The sequence below is a fragment of the Coenobita brevimanus genome, chromosome 22 (assembly GCF_032717465.1).
Source record: "Coenobita brevimanus isolate Jiangsu-jjx chromosome 22, ASM3271746v2, whole genome shotgun sequence".
In the NCBI taxonomy this organism is placed as follows: Eukaryota; Metazoa; Arthropoda; class Malacostraca; order Decapoda; family Coenobitidae; genus Coenobita; species Coenobita brevimanus.
Genome location: NC_136975.1, coordinates 40396064 through 40411406, shown reverse-complemented (window position 1 = coordinate 40411406; position 15343 = coordinate 40396064).

Sequence of the window (15343 nt, the reverse complement as noted above, 5' to 3'; positions counted from 1 at the left end):
AACAAAACCTCCTGAGCAAAGATATTAGTTAAAGGAACGAAGGAAGGAAGGATGGAAGGAAAGATGGAGAAAAATGAAAAAAAGGAAGAAAGGAAAAGAAAAAATTAAAGAAAGAAAAGAAAAAAAGAAAGAAAGGAAGAACAAAGAAAGATTAAAAAAAAAAAAAGAAGAAAGCGGTGAAACTGCTGGAATTAAGATTTGCAAAGAGGACCGTACGATATATACGGAAACCTACACCATCCACTAACTCGATGAAGTTCTACCTTATGGTGACCTGAGGAACCATTTACAACGTTGGGTGGTAACCATAACCAAAAGGACGCCATATGGTCTTGTGGGTTAAGGTGCTGCAATCGGATGTTGTCCATAAGGGCTTCCATCCGAGGTATGGTTGGGGTTCATCACTCATACAATGCCGCGTAGACACGAGCGACTGGTCACTTAGCTCTTCACTCGGATGACGACTTTTTCATCATATTCTTGCTGCCTTCAGACGATTTTCCTCTTCACTCCGATGATATTTTTCACATTCTTACTACCTTCAGACGATTTTTATTGAGTTTAGGAGACTTTTCGAACGGAAGAGGTCAATTACTCTTCATTATCTCGTTGAGTAAGAGAGACTTTTCCTAACTGTATAAAATTATCCAGAGGCACCAAGATTAAAACAACAACGTCATCATACGGAATGCCTGGACTGAGTAGCTTGGTTCCAGGTCCCTACCCTCCTGATGAGGTAAAAAAAAATCCGATCCATACGCTCCAGATGATATGAAAAAAAGAAATAAACGAAATAAGAAAAGAAAAACAACAAATCGCAAAAGTAAGAAATTTGCTGAGAATGAAATAAAATATTGAAGAGCGCTATAACTGAAGGGGGAAAAAAAAAAAGAGAGAGAGAAAGTAATATGCAAACAAAACCATTAAAACAAACACACACACAGATACGCTAAAGACATTGGTAAAGACAGGTAACAGAAGAACTCTAAACGAAACCACAAACAAAAGAAGAAAAGGAGAGAATATTTTGCAAACAATCCTAAAGTATAACGGCAGGAATAAGACATCCGCCAAGAAAAAACCCTAAGGAGAAAAGCAAAATAACAAAACCACAACAGCACGAAATCTGCAAACGGGATCAGCAAAACAATAGATTCCGCTAAGAGAAAATAGCAGAAGAGGGAGAGGGGTGTCGAATTTGTGAGAGACGGAGGGGAGAAAACATAGTAGTGTTTGGGGAGCATATAATTGTTTTGTTATGAGGTGTTTTTATTACAGGACGGGGCGATGTGGCAAAAGGAAGCCTCATATTATCGAGACTGGGTGCCTGGGTGAGTGGGGGGGGGGGGAGAGGGGAGGAAGTGGAAGTCTGAAAGGGGAAGCGGGAGGGGAGGGAGAGTGCAAGGGGAAAGAGGAGAAAGAGGAAGTGAAAACTGGGGTGGACAGGGGGTGTGAGGTGGGGAGAAAAGTGAGGTAGTTTGTGAGAGAGTGGTGAAAAACAGTGAAGGGGAGAGGAGGAGGGGGGGGGGAATGAAAGGGAAGTTTAAGGTGCGTGGCTCAGGATGGGGAAATATATGGAGGGAGATGAGCTGAGGTTGGGAGGAAGTGTGGGGGAGAGAGTGGTGCGGAAGGAGGGGAAGGGGAGAAAGTAATGAGGGGGGGGGGGAAGAGACAAGAGGCCTTTAAAAGAATTTCGAAATTTGTCTGAGGGAGGGAGAAGCATAACATTTCTAGGAGTATATTACTGTTTTGTTATCGGTGAGATTTGTTACAAAACGGGGTGGAAACAGGAAGCCTGATACAGTATTAGCCAAGGTGGGTGTTGGGGTGAGGGTGGGGTGGGGGTGGAAAAAGAGGGGGAATGAAAAGGGGTGGGAGAGTTGTGGTGGGGAGTATTGATGGGGGAAAAGTGGTAGCAGTGGGGGTGGAGTGCTGGTGGGGAGTACTAATGGGAAAAGGGAAATGAAAAAGGGAGAATCTGAAGACTGGTTCGGGGTGGGAGTGGCGGGTGCTAGGATAGGGGGGTGGGTGTGTGAAAGTGGAAATAAAAAGTAGGATGCTAGAGTGAGGGGATGAAGTGGATTGGGAAGGGGAGAGAGGAGGAAGAGGGAAAAAGAAATGAATAGCCTATCGGAGGGTGGGGAGGAAGATGTGTTGGGGGGAGGGGGGGGGAAGAATGGGGTGGTATAGAAGAACGTATTAACAATGTACACAGTGAAATGACCCAAACATACACACTTTCACCATCATCATCATCACTCCCATCATCATCACCATCATCATCATCACTCCCATCATCATCACCATCATCATCATCACTCCCATCATCATCACCATCATCATCATCACTCCCATCATCATCACCATCATCACTACCATCATCATCACCACCACCATTCAATTTCCCGCCACTTGAAAGGGGTGAATATGATCAATAATTAGAACAAAAACACGTGTCCTGGGGGTGCCTGATGAAATGGACCAAACATTATCTTTTTTCTTTTTAGAGGCGACCGACTCTGAGCAAAATCTTCCTCCTCCGTGCCACTTACCTTCACATGCCATCACTTCGGTACTAAGGCTCAACGTCTATACAGATACTAAGGCTGTCCATGGACAAGTGTGAAAGTATTACACGGAGGGGTGAATAAATGCCGCGCCATGAGATCTTGCGGAACTTCAGCAGTCTTAAAGTAAACAAAGAAAGAAAGAACGAAAGAAAGTAGGAAGGAAATTTATCTATCTGCCCATATATCAACAACTACGCTTCCCCACCACGGCCTAAGATCGACCTCTCGTTCTTTTCGGGAAGCAGATCACTTCTCTAACCATTTGAGCATTACCGCCCCTCTTATACATCATTACAACCTTAAATACATGGCCAATGGACGGGACCAGGGTTGTATTCTACGTGGCTCTGGAGATTACGTAACATTTCTTACATGGCGATTTATTCTGCAGATTTCACCTCAATATTCCCCTGTGTGTTACTGTCGCAAACTATGACGTTAATCAGCCTTTTAAATAACCTATAAGAAAATGTTAAGGGGTAATACGTAAACTAAATCGCTAAGGAAGAGGTGCAACGAAGCCTATACGTCACCTAGAATACGGGGAGGGGAGGGGTGCGAGAAAGGTGGGAGGGGGTAGAGAGGGGGTGAAGGGGTGGGAAATGGGGCAGGGGGGATGACAGGGGAGTGGGTGGGAAGGGGATTAGATGGGAGTGAGTGGGTGGTGAGACAGGGGAAGGGGTTAGGTGAGTGGGTCGGAGGGGAACGGGAAGGGAGGGGTGGATGGTTAGGAGGTTGGAGGGGGACAGGAGGGGGACGGGAGGTTGGTGAAGAGGGTGGGAAGGCAAGGCAAATGCATTATAGCGTTCTCTCACCTGTCTACACACCTGTCCAAATGCGGCAGTGCTGATTACAGGTGCGGCCAGGGAATATAATGTACCGTGGTTGGCTGCGATGGGGCTTGTTTGATTAAATCCTTCGCTTCCGGGGCGTAGTTTTTTTTTTCTTTCTTTTTTCGAAGCAGTCGCGGGGCTTGCGTGGTTGAGAAAGGAAGTTTTTCGTCTGACCGTCTGTTCGTTCCCGCTTTACACGCCACAATAATAATAATAATAATAATAATAATAATAATAAAAGAGCCACAGACCAAAAGTTATATCAACAGGAGTACAGCTACATATCTGAAGGTAACAAAAATAAAATGAACAACATTATACAACATTTGACGAAGAGGGATAATTTTATACTACCTCATGCTTGTTCATTCATATCTGTTACTACACCTCTTACTCCAACATTCATTCATAAAGTTATTAATCAAACCAACAACTCATGATATAGTATTTTTATGGAATGCCCGCCTTAAACTGGAAGACACGCAGAAAAACAGTTCAGAAGAGAGTGTCCCATGTAATATTAATGGTAAGGAGTGAGTTATGCAGCACTGCGGCAAAGAGACAGACAGAACTCAGTGAAAGGAGGGAGGGACGAGATGAAACTGATTCCACCATGTACAAAATAGCAAACACACACACACACACACACACACACACACACACACACACACACACACACACACACAGGCCTATAGTTTCGAGAGGGGTGGCAAAGAAGCAGGCAAAGAAGCAATGTGAAGAGTATTAGAAAGATCATGAGAAAAAGACACACCTGTACGATGCCTGTATCATTTACTCCACACTCCCCCTTCCTGCCTACACGCACCCATTCATACCATGCCTACCTAAACAACTACATCCACCTGTGCACCAACACTCACCCATTTTCACCCACCTAACCACCTACACCAAACCATGCACCTACACCCACCCATTTCCACCCACCTAACCACCTACACCCACCAAACCATGCACCTACACCCACCCATTTCCACCCACCTAACCACCTACACCCACCAAACCATGCACCTACACCCACCCATTTCCACCCACCTAACCACCTACACCCAACAAACCAATAACACCCATCAACTCATCTACACCAGTCCAGCCACACTCACCCACCCCACTACCCACCTACTGTCATGCACCCCTACACTCATACACCCACTCATTCATACCCATCCACCCACCCACGTACACCCCATGCCTTCACGTCTCCACGGCATGAATAATGGGTGAGTCAGCACACACTCAGCATGCGTAACTTAACTCACGAAAAAAGCGGCCTGGTTCAAGGAAAGTCTAGTAATGTGATCCCGGGGAGGTGAGTCAGGGGGTGGGGGAGGGCGTGGGGGATGGAGGGATGGAGAGATGAGGGACGGCGGAGGACGGGGAGATGATATGGACGGAGGGGAAGAGAGAGAGGGGAGGGGGGGACAGAGATGAGATGGATGGAAAGAGTGAAAGGGAACAGGGATGAGGCGAGAGGAGATAAAATTAGAGAAATGGAACAATTACACACACACACACACACACACACACACACACACACACACACACACATACACACATACAGAGAGAGAGAGAGAGAGAGAGAGAGAGAGAGCGGGGAGTGAAAAGGAACAGGAGGAGGGGAAAGGAAGAGGTAATGGAGAGAGGATGTGAGGGACAGTTAGATAATCTCGGATGCAGACACGGGGAGGGAGGAGTGAGAGATAAGATTAAAGGATGGCGGAGAGATAGGGAGGGGAGGAGAGAGAGAGAGAGAATATAATACGAGCATGAGGTGAGAGGACGCCAGACAGACAGACAGATAGACAGACGAGCAGGGAACACCGGAATATGAGTCAGGCAATATCCTCTCTCACTCACCCAGCTCTCTTACTCACTCTCTCTCTCACTCACTTCTTACTCATCGTCCCCCTCACTCACTTCCTCATTAACACACAAACCACTCCCACACCGCTCGCTTTTTTCTCACAGCCTACTGACTCACTCACTACCAATTTTCCCCGTGACTCATTTTATATCTATATTTAGTCGATTAATTGAGGGTCAAAGATTCCCCATGTTAAAGAAAATAATAATAATAATAATAATAAAGTAGTAGTAATAGTAGTAGTAGCAGTGGTGGTCGTGGTAGTGGTAGTAGTAATCTACGATACATTATAATGATCCGAATTCTGTATGTTTGTTTGTTACAGTAACACAGTAAAAACGGCGCAACGTAGTGCAATTATTGTCAGAGCAAGGTACCGTTAAAATGCTCTAATTTGAAGACTAAAACAATTTCCAGTCCCATCGGGCCACCGGTTCTCGAGTTATGACTATTTCTGGCCTTTTGCTTCAAATTTAGCATTTGCTTTTAGTGAAGGGGATGGATTCGCCCTTGGTCCGGCATTGAAATTACCAGCATGACAGTAGAGAGAAGAGTGACGTGTTTGTTGTATTATCACTCTCTCGCCTCTCCTTCCTTCCTCCTTATACTCCTAAAACTGTGTACTATAATGCTATAGTATAAATCAGTATGATAACAAACACGACTCTCCTCTCTCTCTCTCTCTCTCTCTTCTCTCAATGGGTGTCCCAGCAGGATAAAAATAACGGAAAATTCCTCGCTCTGTCTCGCTCGCGGCATGAGTAATTCAAATTTCTGTTACCTTTCGACTGAAAATAGGAACTGACGACATTGAGTGGAGGCCGCCGAAGGCGGCCTTTAAGCGAGTCATAATAACAAAAATAATATTAATAATAATAATAATAATAAGAAGAAGAAGAAGAAGAAGAAGAAGAAGAAGACCACACAGGGATTAATCACTACCAACTTCAACCCCTTCACTGCGGTGACCGTTTTCTCTTAATACGTCATGCGACTTCCAGACGATTTTATTCAACTTTGGAAGGACCTCACGAAATAAAGAAACCAATAAAAGCTATATTAGGCACTGGCCTTTGGTTCCTTCTTCCTTGCTTAAAAAAAAAAAAAAATAAAAAAATCACTCTCCTACGCTGAACAAAATCGCTTGGAGGCAGCACGAAAGGGATAATTATGCGTCCTCGTTGTGAAAGGGTTAATTCACATATAAGATTTCTATATTTCCAACTTAAGGCGTAGGTGGCCGAGGCTAGGCTTCCGTACTCCAAGGAAGCTCCTTAACACCTCCTTAGAGATTTATTTTTGGATAAGGGAGGTTAACATATTTTTGCACGTTATTTACGTACAATATGACAATATTGAAAGGATATGTCACGAGGAAGAGGACAGTATGGTGTAATAAAAATAAATCGCTTAGGAAAAGTTGTTTGGGAGCTTCCTCAACTAACGAGAATACGGTCAAAGAACAGTAAAATATCACCCGCAGAATAGGCTTTTTAAAAATGCTATAACAACCTTTTTTTTTTAATGTAATCTTGCCCCTCCCAGACAATTGCACTTTACCACAGGATCTCGAAGTGAAGAAACAACCCACATTTACCTTGACACTAAATTGAAGTTGGCAGTACTGGTTATTATTCTTACTGCCACCACATGATTTTATTCCTTACAAGAAAAGTTAAGGGTAGATGAACAGCCTACGACCCCACTGCCCTTACATGACCTCAAAATGTCCATCTGCCTTTTAGAAATTCGAGCAGCAGCAAGAGACATGATCGTAACGTGTCTAAGCCATTGGACCCCGAACACACGCCCCGGGTCATTCCCTTATTCCCTTATCATCACACTCTCTCACAAACTCATTGAATCACTATCTCCCTTTCATTCAACGTTACATATTTTAACCTGTTAGATAAGGGAGATATATACACAATAGATATTAGAGAGAGAGAGAGAGAGAGAGAGAGAGAGAGAGAGAGAGAGAGAGAGAGAGGTAATTGAATGAAAACAACCCTGTTTCCACTAAGCCCCTTCAGTACTGTGACATCTTTTCTCTTTTTTTTTTTCCCCTCCCTACATCAATCACTCATTCACTACGGGATCTCTCCCTCTCCCACCTTCATTCATGACTGGATCTCTCTCTCTCTCTTCCTCCCTCCCTCCCTCCCTCCCTCCATCACTACTTCATCTTCCCTCCATCCCTCCCTACCCTCTCATTCACTACGGTATCTATCTCCCTCCTTCTTCCCCCCCTCTCATTCACTACTTTATCTCCCTTTTTACCTCCCTCCCTCCCTCCATCATTACTGTACCTCCCTCCTTCCCTCCCATCCTCTTCTTCCCCTCCATTCCCTCTCCCTCCCCCTTCCTACCTTCCGTTCTCCCTCTCCCTCCCTCATTCACTATTGTATCTCCCTTCTGCACTCCTTCCCACTCACGCCCACCCTCCCTTCCATTCCATATCCCTCCCTCCGTTCCTCTCTCTCACTCCCATCCACTCTTTCCCCTCTCCCTTCCTCATTCACTACTGTATCTCCCTCCCTTCCTCTCCCACTATTTCTCTCTCTCTCTTCATACCTCTCTATTTCATCCCTCTACTTCTCATTACCTTTTCCTTTCTCCACAACTTCTTACACTGCTCCATACCCTTCCCTCCCTCCCTCACTACATTCCCCTCACCCTCCCTCCCTCCTTCACTACTTTCCCTCGGTCCCTCCATATTCTGTATTTTATCCCTCTCTCCTTCCGCCTCTAACTCCCTTCCCCTCCTTCCCTTCTTCCTTCACTACTTCACTATACCGTTCTCCCCTCAAGCCGTCACTGCATTCTCCCTCTCTCCTTTCTCCGTCCTTCGCTTCCTCTCTACTTCATCCCCCCCCCACCTCTCTCTCTCTCTCTCTCTCACACACTTTTATTACCTCTCCACATTTCTTCTTTACCTCTAACTGTAATTTTTTCTCTCTCTTTCTCCTTCCCTTAACCTCCCTCCTTCACTACCATTTCACTCTTCCCTTATCTTTCCCATCCTTCTCTACATACTAAACTACAATAACAACTACTAATACTACTACAATACCTATTACTACTACTATGCTACTGCTAATGATACTACTACTGCTATTACCATTACATTACTCTCCTACCACTACTACCTCAACTACTACAACTACTACTACTATGTTACTGCTAATGATACTACTACTGCTATTACCATTACATTACTCTCCCCTTCCCTCTCTCATCTGTGTTTCACCACCTATTATCACGTTCGCTGACGGGCAAGAAACATCCGCTGTGTGTGTGTGTGTGTGTGTGTGTGTGTGTGTGTGTGTGTGTGTGTGTGTGTGTGTGTGTGTGTGTGTGTGTGTGTGTGTGTGTGTGTGTGTAGATAAGCACATTTCCGGATGACACCTCTACATCCGGTGCTCCAGTTACCGGTAAAAAAAAAAGTGTAATTCTCTCTGGTCACTTGGATTCCCCTTGGTACGCCTTGATCCGCAGCTGCTGTTAAAACGGGAATGCGCGCTTGACTATCATTTATGCAGTTTGTTTAGCATTATACTCCCCTCCCCCCAGAGAGAGAGAGAGAGAGAGAGAGAGAGGGGCGAAAAGAGCAAAAGAAAGCCAAAACCTGAGAACCAGACACAAGAAGAGCAGAAAACAAACAGAGAAAACGAGAACGAGAGAAAGAGAGAATTAGAGAGAGAGAGGGAGAAAATTGGAGTGAGAGAAAGAGAAAATTAGAGAGAGTGAGAGAGTAAGTTGGGTTCAGGACATCCACACTGACACTGGGTTACATAAATCACAGGTGGTCCTCTCAACCCCACTCTGTAATTTATAAGGACAAATGCTGGGGTCTGCTTGAGAGGGAGGGGAGGGGAGGAGAAAGAAGGGGAGAAGCGGAGAAGGGAAGGGAAGAAGAAATGAAAGAATAAAAAGGAGGGGAAAGGAAGGGGAATATGGGGAATACAGAGGGGAATAGGGAAGGGCAAGTGAAGAGAGGGAGGGAGGGGGAAGTGGAGAGATAGAGGGTGGGGGAAGCAGAGAGAGGGAGGGAGGGGGAAGTGAAGTGAGGGAGGAAGGGGGAAGCAGAGAGAGGGAGGGAGGGGGAAGTGCAGAGGGGGAGGGGGAGGTGGGGAGAAGAAAGAGGGATTAAAAGAAAAAAAAATGAGGCGAATGGAAGGAGAATATGGGAATGGGCAGGGAAAGAGAGTGGGGGAGAGGGAAGGGAGAGGAGGTCAATGGATGGCAGGGGGAAACGAAGGAAAGAAAAGTAGAATGAGAGGATAAAGACTGAAACGAGAAGGAAGGGGGGGGAAGGAGAAGACTGGGGGCGGAAAGGAGAAGAGCGACTGATGACAGTAGGCAGAGGGGAGGGAAGAGGGGGAAAGTAGAAGAAGAAAGGGGAGAAAAGGGGAGAGGAGATAGTGAAACAAATATAGAAGGAACGAACAATGCGAGACAAAACATAAAGAGAAATGCAGAAGAAATAAGAAATGAGATAGAGAGATTCAGGAAGGCACTGTACTTATATAAAAGGAAGGGAAACGGGGGAGGCAAAGGGAAAAGAAATGAAGGAAAGGAATGGAAAGACAAGGAAAGTAAAGAAAAGAAAGGAAAAGGGAGAGAGAGGGGGGAGGAAAGAAGGATGATGCAAGGGAGGGGAGAGACAGGAAGAAAGGGGGTGGAATGAAGCAGGCAGGAAAAGATGAAGAGTAGGAGGAAAGGAAGAAAAAGGAAAGACAGGAGAGTGAAAGACAAGAGAGGGAAGGAGAGTGGGTAAGGCTGAGGAGAGAAGAAAGGAAGAGCCAGACTAGGGGGGGAAGGGAAGAAAGGAAAGAGCAGTAGGAAGGAATGAGTGAGGGATCTTTTTTTCTTTTGGGAGAGAGAGAGAGAGAGAGAGAGAGAGAGAGAGTAAAAAAAAAAAAAAATGTACTAAAAACGCACTAAATGGTGATGAAATAAAACAAGACGATAATGTAGTCAAAGCCCAAGACGAAGATGTAATAAAACAATCAAAACAATAATAACTACACACACACACACACACACACACACACACACACACACACACATACACACACACAAACACACACACAAATCAACATTTTCTCGACGCTTTTGCCCATCTTTCCCTGGTAACAACAGACGAAAATAAACAAATAAAATATCAGTAAAGGAAATCGCCAACCATACCTTATCCTGAGAAGGTATGTCAGCGGAGTGTGCAGAGGGATGAGAGGGGTCACTTCTCTGCCTGAAAAAATAAAAATACAAAATAAAAATACAAAAATTCAAAATAATAAAGCAAAAAATACATTCATTAAACCTCAGTGCGCCACGGTGAATAATAATGATTTTGTGGTTTCAAAACATTACATATGCTTGTATTTAAAGACAATAACACTAACAATTATCTTTGCTGGTAATTTCTGTTAACACCTCATCTCTAAATAACACTGTAACTATAAACTGATATTCTAGTAAGTACTATACTGAACACTAAAACATACAAAGCAGTACACAGTCAAATTGTATTCACACGCACCCTCTCTCTCTCTCTCTCTCTCTCTCACAATCTAACATCACAAATTCATATGTTTGGCAGGAAGCTCTACCCTCTAATGATGCCCTCCAAACTAAAGTCTTAATATCATCCATTATTACTACACAGTGTTATGAGGCTTTAGTGTCCAGTTTTTGTGGCCCCATGCGGAAGGTGGGAAGCGCTTCTACCCTCACGAGGACTTGAGATCTGTGTAATATTTAGCCCTGAAAAAACGGATGAAGAAACACCGTGAAAATTACCAGATAGAAAGCTGAAGTCAAAGGTGGAGGTGAAGGCCAAGAAGTATTATATGTATGTATATCAATCTACATAAGTACTGATATATTTACGGGTATGTAAACACATACCGGTATATACTGTATATGAAGTAAGAGGGGTGGGGGAGAGGAGAGGAGAGAAGTATCATGATAGCAGAAGAAAGGAGATCGGAAGACAGATAAAGAAAGAAAAAACAGAGGAAAGGAAAGGAGAGGAAAATCTAACGAATAAGGAGGGAACGGAATAGAAAAAATAGACAGAAAAAGAACAACACCTTATAGGAAACTGAACAAACATCTAAGCAGTTCCTTAAAAATGCAATTCTGATACACCCACCAAGAAGGAAAAAAAATACAGCAATAAAAAATAAAAAAATAAATAAATGCTGAGTCGTGAACATCAAAGAAGGTACGAAAAAAAAAAAGAAAGAAAAATGAAAATTGTAATTCTGACCCAGCCCACCTAACCCCACAGGGTACATGATACAGGTAATTACAGGAGGCATGTAAGATGATGGGAATTAATGACGGTAGACAGACAGACAGACAGACGGACGGGCGGGCGGACAGGAGCGGGCGTCAAGGGGTCAGGGTATCATCACTATCATCATCACACACCACCATCATAACGAGTGACGGCTGGTTGTGATGGGTGAGTGATGGTGGTGGTGGTGGTGGTGGTGGTGGTGGTGTGGGTGTAATAGGGACACACGAAGGCAGGCACACAGACAGACAGACAGACAGAAAAAACACCCAAGAAGATACAGTAGAAACAGGCACACAAACAGACACACACAAAAAAGAGATAGTAAGATATACTGTACACACGACAAAGTAAAAGAAGGAAACACACAAGAGAATGAAACAGACAGACGAACAAATAGGAGCACGTGAAGAGGTCTGGGAATCATCATCATCATCATCATATCACAGCTGACTGCTTGGTGTGATAGTGCCAGTGTGGGTGAGGGTGAGGTGGTATAGAAATGATGGAGTAAGTGGTGGTGTAAGAGATAGCCACAGAGAGGCAGGCAGACAGGCACGGACTGGCAAACAGACACCATTCACACAGACAGACAGAGACTAATAAAAACATATACGAGTACACAACCAGACACAGATATAGTAGACACACACACACACACACACACACACACACACACACACACACACACACACACACACACACACAATCATTAGTAATACAAGTCATTACCGGAAAACACTCGCCCTCTCCCTGTCTTACACCACAACATTGCTCTCTCTCTCTCTCTCTCTCTCTCTCTCTCTTCCTGTACCGCTGCCAACCCCCTGCACCTCTCGCACGTGTTCACTCATTCGTCCATCCATCCATTCATCCAGTCCTCAATCGCTCTCCTCTTTCTCATTCATCCCGCTCTCCCTCCCTCCATCACCACCCTCTATCCATCCAACCATCCATTCCTTCACTCTTCAAACGCTCTCCTCTTTCTCATCCATCCCTCCAATCGCTCTCACTTTTATTATTCATCCTTCATCCATCCATTTCTCTATCCATTCATCCAGCCAGCCATTCCTCTATCCACAGCCGCCCTCCATCTTTCCATCCATAACTACCCTCCACCCATCCATCTCTGCATTCACTACCATCCTTCACTGAACCATCCATCCATCACCACCCTCCCTTCATCCATTGCTCCTATTCTTACAATATGTATTGGGTGTCGATCATCCATCCGTCCATCCATCCACCCATCACAATCCTCCCTCCCTCCGTTCATCCATCCATCCATCACCACCCTCCCTCCATCCAACACTCATACTCTCACGCCATTTACCTTATTTACTGGGCGTCATTTGATCATCCAACCGTTCATCCACCTCTCCATCCATCACCATCCTCCTTCCCTTCTTCCTTTCCTGCCATCCAACGCTCCATTCTCACATCATGTACTATGTCCTTTGATCATCCATCCATCCGTCCACCTCTCCATCCATCACCACCCACCCTCCCTCCCTCCCTACCTCCATCACCACTCTCCTTACATCCCTCCCTCCCTCCTTCCCTTCTTCCCTCCCTCCTTCCCTCCCTCACTCCTTCCTTTCTTCCCTCCCTCCCACCATCACCACCCTCCTTCCATCCAATCCTCACACCGTCATGTCATGTACTGGGGTGTCTTTGATCAGGCCTTCATTCACCTCTTCTGATCCCATCCACATACACATACACACACACACACACACACACACACACAGATCAAACAGATGGATGGATACACCTCCCCCTTATAATGACTTGTATGACTAATGGTGTGTGTGTGTGTGTGTGTGTGTGTAAGAGAGAGAGAGAGAGAGAGAGAGAGAGAGAGAGAGAGCAAAATTCGTATCAATGGAAGCAGCATTTAAAGAATAAGACACATGTAATACAAAGTGATACCCGAGTCTTGAGGTAATGGAAGCGTGTAATAAAGAGAGTGAAAGTTTTTGTTCCTGCGTTGAGAACCGCTGCGTTGACTTGTGTTGCGTTAAATGAGACACGTGTTATACAAACGGATATAGAGTGACGTGGTTATGGAAGCGTGTAGTAAGAGAGTGTTGGAGCTGAGTTGACAAAAGATGAGACATATGTGGCACGAAAAAAATAAAAAAGGAAGAAAGAAAAGTATTGCGTTGATATAAGTTGCGTTGAAAGAAGCTGCGTTAAACAAAACACGTGTTATAAGAAGTCATACCGAGTCGTGAGGTTAAAGAAACGTGTAATGTTAAGCGTGTATATGCATCCAGAGAACGCATACCTCCGTCAACGCCTCTCAAATCACCACCAAAATTTAATCAGCTCTCCCACATATCCCCAAAATTTCAAGAGACAGACAGACATGCAGGAGTGAATACATAACCTCCTTCAACTTCAATGGTGGAGGTAATTAACGCCTTCAATACTAGAGATTGTTTTTAAGTTGAATAAAATCATCTAAGAATAACAAGAATAAAGTGGGAAAACACATCGTCGGAGTGAAGGGGTTAAGGGCTTTTCATTGCTTCCCCCGGACGATTTTATTCAGCTCAAGGGACATTTCTTACAGTGAGCTGGCAAGTGAAAGCTGTATTTTAACCCCTCCTGCTCCAAAAGTCTCTCTCGAGCTGAAGAAAATCGTCCAGGAATTCAAAGTATAAAAAATAATGATGACGTTATACGAGGAAAAAACGAAACAATGGTAAAGAAAAAGACAAAAATAAAGATGTCATGGTACATTAACAGAAACAACGAGAAACAAAGGTAAATAAAAATAAGGACAAAAGTAAAGATGTTACGGTACTAAAGGAGACAACATGAGACGTAAGATATAAAGAATGTGTTGCAATTCAAGGCCTGGAATTCTCAGACATATTTACGATCAATTCTCAGCCGTAACTCTTGATGCGTTTATGTAGGACAGACAAGGCATGGGAAAATTTTGGACTATCCCTTCCTTGTCTTTCCTGTTTAAAAAATATATAAACAGAAAAAATCTTCCTCCCATAAACAAGATTTTTTTTTCTTTTTTTTTTGTGGGAGAAACAAAAGACATGGAGAAAATTTTGCACTATCCCTTTCTTGTCTTTCCTGTTACGTATATGAACAAGTATAATTTTCCTCCCGCAAACAAGATTTCTTTCTTTCTCTCTCGCTTTTTATTTTTATTTATTTATTTATTTTTTTAGGAAGAAGAGACATGGAAAAATGCTGCAGTCTCCTTTCCTCCTCCTTCCCGGGAAAGCAAGTCACAGTTACGACGGGAAATTGGTCGTAAATTTGTTTGTGCATCTCGGTCCAGAAGTTAAGGAAGTGTGTAATCGTAACAACAAAACTCTAGCTGCTGCTCCGTTAACAGAAGTTGCGACGATGGATTTAACTGTTATTGCTGCATTGACGGAAGTTGCGTTGAAGGATTTAGCTGCTACTACTCCATCAACATAAGATAAGATGATGGAATTATTTGCTATTGCTGCGTTAACTGTAGTTGCGATGAAGGATTTTGCTGTTATAACCTCCGCCAAGGTTATGTTTTACCCAGCGTTGGTCTGTTTGTATCTTTGTCTGTTTGTTTGTCTGTCAGCATGTTTACTCAAAAAGTTAAGAACGGATTTTTGATGAAATTTGTGGAAGAGTGGGCCATGGGCCAAGGAAGAAATGATTAAATTTTAAGGCGGATCCGGATCCGAATCCGGAGCATCAAGCACAATATCTCCAAAAGTTCTCAAAGAATTTCAATGAA